This window comes from Mytilus edulis, chromosome 5 (genome assembly GCF_963676685.1).
Source record: "Mytilus edulis chromosome 5, xbMytEdul2.2, whole genome shotgun sequence".
Taxonomy (NCBI): domain Eukaryota; kingdom Metazoa; phylum Mollusca; class Bivalvia; order Mytilida; family Mytilidae; genus Mytilus; species Mytilus edulis.
Genome location: NC_092348.1, coordinates 30552179 through 30562277, shown reverse-complemented (window position 1 = coordinate 30562277; position 10099 = coordinate 30552179). Strand labels below are relative to the sequence as shown.

Here is a 10099-nt window from a genome sequence, read left to right as displayed (position 1 = left end):
ATTGTTAGCTTTAAATATTAAAAAAATGAACTCCCAAAGTTTAAACACAATTAAGAATGACCATGTACATGATGTACATGTAGTCTGTAATGTATGCCATTGCCATGAAGCTAGATCATTGTAGGTAAACTGTCATCTATTCCCTTAAATCTTTGTCCCCAGTCACCCCAAGTTTGATTTAAATTAGGGAGCTTCCATTTGATTTTTATGGGGGGGCTAGGATGAAATTTGAAAAAAATAGGCAGAACAGGAGTTTTGAGAAGAAAAAAAAGGCAGGATGAGACACTAGCAAAAAAAAAAGTAAGGACGACAATTTTGGTAAAAAAAGTCAGGATAAACTAAAAAAAGAAAGGCAGGAACGAACAGAGTGAAAAATAAAAAGGCAGGACAGAGATTACAGCTAAAAAAAAAATGCAGGATAAAATTTTTCATCCTAGCCCCCCCCCCCCCCCCATAAAAATCAAATGGTAGCTCCCTTAGTCAAGTATATATCTACTCTATTAGGTCTCTAGTTTGGATAGTGTATAACTTGCAAATTAAAATCATACTCCTTCCAAATTTCTTTCTTTAAAATATTATGGATGAAATAGCAAGTAAAGAATGAAATTAAATTGGATGAAATGTGTCAATTTTTTTGGTAAAGTAGTATGTCTGAAGTTGTCAAACTTAATGATAGACCCTTCAGGGGCGGATCCAGTCATTTTAAAAAGGGGTTTCCTAACCCAGGACAAAAAGGGGGGGGGGGGTAATTACATGTCCCCATTCAAATGCATTGATAGTCCAAAAAAGGGGGGTCTTTGACACATTCCCCATTCCCATTCTCAATTTTATCATGTAGTCGTCGTAGTCCGAAGACACTTAGTTTTCGCATAATTACTTTTAGTATAAGTTAACAGAAATCTATGAAACTCAAACACAGGGTTTGTGACCAGAGTTTTTGTCCAGAGTTTAGAAATTACATGAATTAGGGGCCAAAAGGGGCCAATATTAAACTTTGTTTGATTTTATAGAAAATTGAATTATTGGGGTTCTTTGATATATATATATTCCAAATCTAACTGTGTATTTAGATTCCTAGTTTTTTGGTCCTGTTTAAATTGGTCTATCTTAAGGTTCAAAGGGTCCAAAATTAAACTTATTTTGATTTTAATAATATTTAAATTCTTGGTGTTCTTTAATCATGTTGATATGCTGAATCTGAATATTTACTTAGATTTTTAGTATGGGCCCAAATTTCAAGTTGGTCCAAATTGGGGTCCAATATTTTACTTTGTTTGATTTCAAAAAAATTCAATATATATATATGGGGTTCTTTGATATGCTGAATCTAACCATTCATTTAGATTTTTGATATTTTGGCCCGTTAACAAATTGGTCCACATTGAGATCTAAAGGGTCCAAAATTGAACTTTATTTGATTTCATCAAATAATGAATTATTTGGGTTCTTTGATCATGTTGATATGCTGCATCTAACCATGTATTAAGATTTTGAATATTGGACCATTTTAGAGGTTAATTGTCAATTTAAAATTTTTAAGTACTTGGACCACATTCATTCAATGTCAGAAACCTATGCTGCATCAACTATTGAATCACAATCCAAATTTACAATTCAGAGTTGTATCCATAAAATTGAGAATGGAAATGGGGAATTTGTCAAAGAGACAACAACCCGACCAAATAAAAAAACAACAGCAGAAGGTCACCAACAGGTCTTCAATGTAGCGAGAAATTCCCGCACCCGGAAGCGTCCTTCAGCTGGCCCCTAAACAAATATATACTAGTTCAGTGATAATGAACGCCATACTAATTTCCAAAGTGTACACAAGAAACTAAAATTAAAATAAAACAAGACTTACAAAGGCCAGAGGCTCCTGACTTGGGACAGGCGCAAAATGCGGCGGGGTTAAACATGTTTGTGAGATCTCAACCTCCCCCTATACCTCTAACCAATGTAGAAAAGTTTGAATTGAATGTTGTGTCCATACTTGCTCCAACTGTTCAGGGTTTAAAGTGTACGTTTGTATCAAGCTGAGCCATGCATAGCATTCTTATTGGTTATTTATATATTAATTTGAAATTTTGATGAGTTAGACACATACAGATTATACTGTAAACAATATTTCAGAGTTTAACGTAGTCAAGCAAAACAAATCATAGAAGAATAGTTGAATCATGTTTTTGTTGTCCAATGAAAAATTAGTACGAACACCAAGAAAAAGTATGGGAATGTTTGTTTTTTAAACTATTGACCAGGGTGAAAGTCTTTGAAAGTCATGACTGACCAAAAGTTTGTGAAATGAAATAGCACAAATATTCCATTCTTATTAAATATTATTGTATATAAAGAAAATACTGATGTTTAATAATAGTTTTTACCCTTTTTATGTTTTATAGGACAAGAAATATAGAAAAATAATGAAAAATATAAACAGTTTCAATAGAAATGAGCGACAAAACAAGATAAACAGAATACAACAAGGCCTAAATGGTAAGACCACTTCTATATACTGTAAATTCAGAAATTATTGCTTGCATTTATTATTTTTCAGGGAATGGACAACTTATTGTGATTACAAAAAAAATCTGCATCAATTATATATACATGATATATATATATGTTTCTGTTATCAAAATATGATTTCTTATTTTTGCGATACTCACCCAGTCACATTAATCGCATTACTAAAAACCTCTGGATAATTTCTGAATTACAGTAATAAACATGATAAAAGTAATTGCCTTTGAATGATGACTCTTATAAAAATAAGAAGATGTGGTATGGTAAATGAGTGACTTATCCACCAGAGTTCAAAGAAGTGGATGCAAGAAATTAAAGGCCAATGATGGGCTGGCCTTCAATAATGAGACAACACTTCCTTTATAGGTCAGCCAATAAAGATCCCAACATGAAAAGATTTAAACAATCCAATTTAGTTCAACATGTTCAAAAACAATAACAATTAATAAAAAAATATCATGTCTGTGAGCACTCAACCTCTTACCTGACCATAATATAGGACAGTGGTTCAAATAACACAGCATATGAACATTCTATAACAACTTTTGCAAGTGGCTAAACTTTAAATATCACTGCAAGGCACTAAACAACGAATATTTAATCTTGGACACAAAGCACTGAAATAAGAGAACTCATATAAAGCATGACAAGTAAGAATATCAAATGAAAGTTTCTCAAATGTTAAAGTCATATGAAATGAGTGAGTGATGAAAAATAAAGTTTGTCCAACTTTTGAACCAATGCATGTATACATCATAAACTTAGTCCTCTGTGCACGATTTTATCATTATTTTCACAAGTATATCATATAAATCGTCAATTTTTTTTTCTCTCTGTTTGTTATGATTTAACAAATAATGCTGCTCATTAAATGCCGTGTTTTGAAGCTGAGTTTTACCGATTGCCACCTTATAGTAAACAAATCACAAAAAGCATGGGTATTGAGCACGTGTTTAACATGTATAATCAGCTATTTGTTTATTTCAATGACAGATCCTTGCATATTGTGGTCACCGGATTTTTACGAGGAGGGTTACGCTCGGGTCACTATGTATATGGAAAATATGTATCGGCGAATTGCTTCCTGGAAGCAAGCAATTAAAAATAAGTAAACTTCTTCTAAATGTGGACAAATTAAAGAATTTTCCTCAGAAAAAAGTATATGTACTTAAGTTGCATAATGAAAACTATCCATTTAGTTATAAAAAACATAATTATTATACATATTTTTTTTTTAATTTGAGGTTTCTTATGACTTTAATTAAAACATGATAAAATAAGCCAATTTATATTGCTGTTTTTTTCTCCATTTATCATGTTTATAACTTCTTTTTTTTATTTTGTGTATTTATAGGTCAGATATCTTGGTTTTTATGATCATCGTCAGGTCCTGCAAGTCTATACTGAAGAGGAAACTTATTTGTTAATACTTTTCTACATAATGTGCTAATTGGATTAATTAATGTGAAATGAACTCAATTGTGTGTTTTTCTGGAAAAAGAAATAGAAAAAATTCTACAAAATTGCTATAAACAAAATGGAGTACTATCAAAGATGCACAAGGACACAATGGTGTAAAATGTAACAACCTACATATTCACTGATGGATTATGGAGAAATTAAGAAAAAAAAATAGTATCTTTGTCATGTTTGTTGTCGAAATAAACACATGCGTTATCCATTCATGTACATAATATTATGTACATGGCTCTCCATCATATCAAATATACAGAGAAGATGTTTGAAGAACAAGTTGCCAAAATTTATTCAACCAATTGAAGGAAGATGTCTTGTGAATGGAATTATTTATGCACTGAACTGTTATGTAGGGGGTAGAATAATTATACACAGCAGCTGAAACAGAAGACAAGTTAATTTGACATGAAAAGTGTTTATTTTATATAATCTTTTGTATCAACATGATCAATAATTCAGTCTAGGAGAAAATATATTTATACTGTTTGTCAATGTTTGTACTGTTATGAAATTTTTATAGAGGAAAAACATTTCCTTAAGGGAAATTTGATGTTCAGAAATTTCCTTAGAGGAAATTTGAAGAACAATGATTTCCTTAGAGGAAATTTCCTCAAAGGAAAATTTGAAGCGGCAAATTTCCTCAAAAGAAAAAGAATTTCCTCAAAGGAAATAATTATGCAGCAAATTCCCTAAGGGAAATCTTTTTCCCTTGAGGAAAACTCTTTTTCCTCTGAGGAAATTGTTGAAAAAAGGGGCATTACTTTTTCAACAGTGGTGCTAGAGCCAAACATATTTAGGACAAATATCAGAGAACCAATACCAATCAAGTTATCAACTTCATTTTGACTTAACTCCAAAAATTAAGGTGACAACTTTTGCACTCAGCGGAATTGCAAACTTGTCCCGGATACTGTTAATATTCTTATACAAGACCTGTTTATTTTCTCTTGCTTATGACCTTAGATATATTATTAATGCTGTATGTTTATGCTTATGACCTTAGATATATTATTGCTGTATGTTAATGCTTATGAAATTAGATATATTATTGCTGCATGTTTATACTTTTGACCTTAGATACATTATTGCTGTATGTTGATTGTCACTTGCTTATGACCTTAGATATATTATTGCTGCATGTTTTTTTTTAAATGCTTATGACCTTAGATACATTATTGCTGTATGTTGATTGTCACTTGCTTATGACCTTAGATATATTATTGCTGCATGTTTATGCTTATGACCTTAGACATGTTAGATATACTATTGCTGTATGTTGATTGTCTTTTGCTTATGACCTTAGACATGTTAGATATACTATTGCTGTATGTTGATTGTCTTTTGCTTATGACCTTAGACATGTTAGATATACTATTGCTGTATGTTGATTGTCGTTTGCTTATGACCTTAGATATACAATGTATAATATTGCTGCATGTTTATGCTTATGACTTTAGATATATTATTGCTGTATGTTTATTGTCACTTGCTTATGACCTTAGATATATTATTCATGTTATTTGTGCAGGTTTATTGACACTTGCTTAAGTTATTTTATTGCTGTTTGTTTAATTTTCTGTTTTTGTTTCACACATTTTACTTGATGGTGTTATCTCAGTGAAAGATGAAATATTAAAACACAAGTGCCTTATTTGTTATACCAATTGTAATGTTTTGTCTTTTTGAAAATGATATTCTCAAACGTACATAACTTAAATTAAGAAGTGTTGAAATTAAGTAAGGATATGGTATGTGATTGCCAATGAGACAACTAAAAACCAGAGATAAAGGTATTTTCAGCCAGTGACTGAACAGCCGTAAACAATGAGCAAGACCTATCAACATTTAAATGTCTGCATGAAAAAAACACAAAAACATTCAAATGGATAAACATAAGACACTGTGTGCAATGGTGTGAAAGCTATATATGCAAAACTATATACTGAAAATTCAGAAATTATTGCTAGCAATTGTAAGTGCGATTTTTCTCAATTTCATCATTTTTTTGTGTGCAAAATTTAGAATAATCCTGTTTAGTTCATAAAAAATTTCAATATGCAAGTGTATATTATTGTGATTATAACCCTGTCACTATTTTCACAATAATAAAAACAGCAATAATTTCTGAATTTATAGTAGTTAAATTTTTGACACATAGTGATTTACTTTCAATTAAGCATGCCTAGACAAAAATCGTAGAACACACAATTATATATTTCTACAATTAAGATTCAAAGAAATACTTGTACCCATAATAACTTAGTCCGTTTTGTGAAATTGCTTCACTCATGCAATTAGAGGATTTTTTTATGTTTTCTTTTTAGTTATATCACTTCCCATGTGAACAATTATTGTTCCCATGGGAAAACATATTGTTCCCAAGGGAAAAATTATTGTTCCCATGGGAAAAATTATTGTTCCCATGGGAAAAAATATTGTTCCCATGGGAAAAAATATTGTTCCCATGGGAAAAGTATTTTCCCATGGGAAGAAAAGGAGTTCCCTTGGGAAGAAAAGTTCCCTTGGGAAATTTAAAGTTTCCCTTGGGAAATTTAGAACTTCCCATGGGAACAAACAATTTACTTATGTTCCCATGGGAACTTTAAAGTTCCTATGGGAACTCTAAACTTCCCATGGGAAAAGTAATTTTTCCCATGGGAACTTTCAATGTTCCCATGGGAAATTCTAATATTCCCATGGGAATTATCAAATTTCCCATGGGAAATGTACTTTTAATCAGCTGCAGTGACAAGAGTGACAACAGTGACAAGTTGGGACATATGGCATTTTTTTAATTTTTCAATAATCTATCACTGGGCAAATTTTTTTTTTGATATCTTGTAAACCAACAAAGTCAGATTTGCCGATACCGGAATGGCAAATTTGTCCCGCACAGTGTTTAAAGATAACTACATTTTCGAAAATTTACCTTAAATGCGTGTTCAATGCGTTTATAGAAAATAACAAAGAAAGTAACCCATGTGGTACAAAATGTCAGTATATAACAATTTAGATAAAATCACTTTCAATAACATAACAATATTCAACGCATTAACGGAACTAAATCTAAAATGATTCAATTGTCATATGTCTGATCGGGTAACTAATTGACGTAGTCATGATTTTATAAAATATACATCTTAATCATATTGTGCAGGGGCCTAGTTTTCGAAAGTATCGTAAGATATGTCATAAGATATAAACAGTCTCCGGGACAAGCTTGCCATTCCGCTGAGTGCAAAAGTTATCACCTTAATTTTTGGAGTTCAGTCAAAAGGATTTTTGGAGTTAAGTCAAAATGAAGTTGATACCTTGGTTGGTATTGGTTCCCTGATATTTGTCCTACAAAATTTTGGCTCAAGCACCACTGTTGAAAACGTTATGCCCCTTTTTTCAACAATTTCCTCAGAGGAAAAGTAGTTTTCCTTAAGGGAAATCAAATTTCCCTAAAGAAAAAAGATTTTCCTCAAGGGAAAAGAATTTCCCTTAGGGAATTTGCTGCATAAATATTTCCTTTGAGGAAATTCTATTTCCTTTGAGGAAATTATATTTCCTTTGAGGAAATTATATTTCCTTTGAGGAAATTCTATTTCCTTTGAGGAAATTTGCGGCTTCAAATTTTCCTTTGAGGAAATACTTTTTCCTGTGAGGAAATTTGCAGCTTCAAATTTTCCTTGGAGGAAATACTTTTTCCTGTGAGGAAATTTTTGACAAACACTTTTCCTTGCGGGAAAATTCAAGACAACAAATTTCCTCTAAGGAAATCATTGTTCTTCAAATTTCCTGTAAGGAAATTTCTGAACATCAAATTTCCCTTAAGGAAATGTTTTCTGCTATTTTTCCTCTATGGAAATTTCATAACAGTATAAACAGTATAAATATATTTTTTCATAGACTGAATTATTGATACAAAAGATAATTAAAACTTTAATACATGGTCAGTATTAAACATACAAAAACAAAAGGCTGACTGTTTAACATGTCGTGAAAAATCACAATAATAAATGCAAGCAATAGTTTCTGAATTTACATGTGCAGTATATAGAAGTGGTCTTACCATTTAGGCCTTGTTGCATTCTAGGTTTTCTTTTGTCGCTCATTTCTATTGTAACTGTTTATATTTTTCATTAATTTTCTATATTTCTTGTCCTAAACATAAAAAGGGTAAAAACTATTATTAAACATCAGCATGATCAGTATGTGTTTTTCTTTATATACAATAATATTTAAAAAGAATTGAATATTTGTGCTATTTCATTTCACAGACTTTTTGCCAGTCATCACTTTCAAAGACTTTCACCATGGTCAATAGTTTAAAAAACAAACATTCCCATACTTTTTCTTCGTGTTCGTACTTACTTTTCATTGGACAACAAAGACATGATTCAACTATTCTTCTATGATTTGTTCGCTTGACTACGTTAAAATCCGAAATATTGTTTACAGTATAATCTGTATGTGTCTCACTCGTCAAAATTTCAAATAAATATATGTTACTTACAGAAGCAATTAAACAAGAGGCTCTCAAGCGCCTGAAGTGCTCACCTGACATTTTTTGCATCAATCTTCCATTTGTGATCATTTTACCCCTATGTTCCATTTTAGCCATGTTACTATAAACATGATAAAGTCACTATGTTTCTTGACGTAAAAGGAAATAAAATACAAACTTTATACTAGTTACTCTGAAACTCATTCAGTCCAAGTTTGGCTGTAATAGACTCCGCAATTTCAAAGGAGAAGATTCTTTAGAGTATTAAGGAAACTAGATGAACAAATTGTGAAAAATTGTCTTTGAATGGCAATTACTCCTTATGGGGTCAATTGACAATTTTGGTTGTATTAATATCATATTTGTAGACCTTACTTTGCTAATTATGTTTGCAGTTTACAGTATATCTTTATCAGAAATAAGATTCAAGATAATAACCAATAAAAATGCTACGAATGGCTAAGCTTGATACAACCGTACAGGTTGAACCCTGAACAGTTGGGACAAGAATGGACACAATATTCAAGCTTGATACAGCTCTGAATTTTTAATTTGATTCAATAGTTGACACATCATAGGTTTCTGACACAGAATGAATGTGGTCCAAGTACTTAAAAAAATTAAATTGACAATAAACCTCTAATATGGTCCAATATTCAAAATCTTAATACATGGTTAGATGCAGCATATCAACATGATCAAAGAACCCCATTTGTTCATTTTTTGATGAAATCAAATAAAGTTCAATTTTGGACCCTTTAGACCTCAATGTGGACCAATTTGATAACGGGCCAAAATATCAAAAATCTAAATAAATGGTTAGCTTCAGACTATCAAAGAACCCCATATATTCATTTTTTGTTGAAATCAAATAAAGTAAAATTTTGGACCCCGATTTGGACCAACTTGAAAACTTGGCCCATAATAAAAAAACCTAAGTAAATGTTCAGAGTAAGCATATTAAAGAACACCAAGAATTTAAATATTGTTAAAATCAAAATAAATTTAATTTTGGACCCTTTGGACCTCAAGGTAGACCAATTTAAACAGGATAAAAAAAATTAAGAAGCTAAATACACAGTTAGATTTAGCATATCAGAGAACCCCAATAATTCAATTTTCTATGAAATCTAACAAAGTTTAATTTTGGACCTATATCGCCCCTAATAGACCACTTTCGACTTCATCCGTCACCGGAAAAACTCGTCAATTATACGCGCCTTTATGACGTCATTTACCAGATAGAGGGGGTCGCCTGTATCCCTGCACTAGTTACGTTCATCAAGCGTCTTAGTGATTGTCATTGTTTAGAATAAACTAGAAATAATGGTTGTTCTGTAGGTACGTAATGACAATTCCCTAATGACAGCAATGCTGATCGTCAATTTTGAGAATTCAATTTGCATACCTGTCAACTGACCCGTATTTTGCGGGTGTGACCCGAGATTTTCACAATTCTGAGCTGTCGGAAACCAGGTTGAAATAGAACAAAAGAATCGAAGCTCTTTGTTAGAGAAGAAGATAAATGCTTACTGTAATGTTTACTATAGTGACAAAAATTTTAAAAGTTAATAGAAACGAACAAAATTACAATTTTCTTCTCAATTA

At 31.4% G+C, this 10099-nt stretch overlaps 1 long non-coding RNA gene across 1 annotated transcript; it reads left to right on the top strand.

The window, feature by feature from the left end:
* Positions 1 to 1304: 1304 nt before the first annotated feature.
* Positions 1305 to 5141, top strand: LOC139523411 (uncharacterized). Its single transcript, XR_011664608.1, has 2 exons — positions 1305 to 2493; positions 3878 to 5141. It is a non-coding gene; the product is annotated as an uncharacterized lncRNA (long non-coding RNA).
* The last annotated feature ends 4958 nt before the right edge of the window (positions 5142 to 10099 follow it).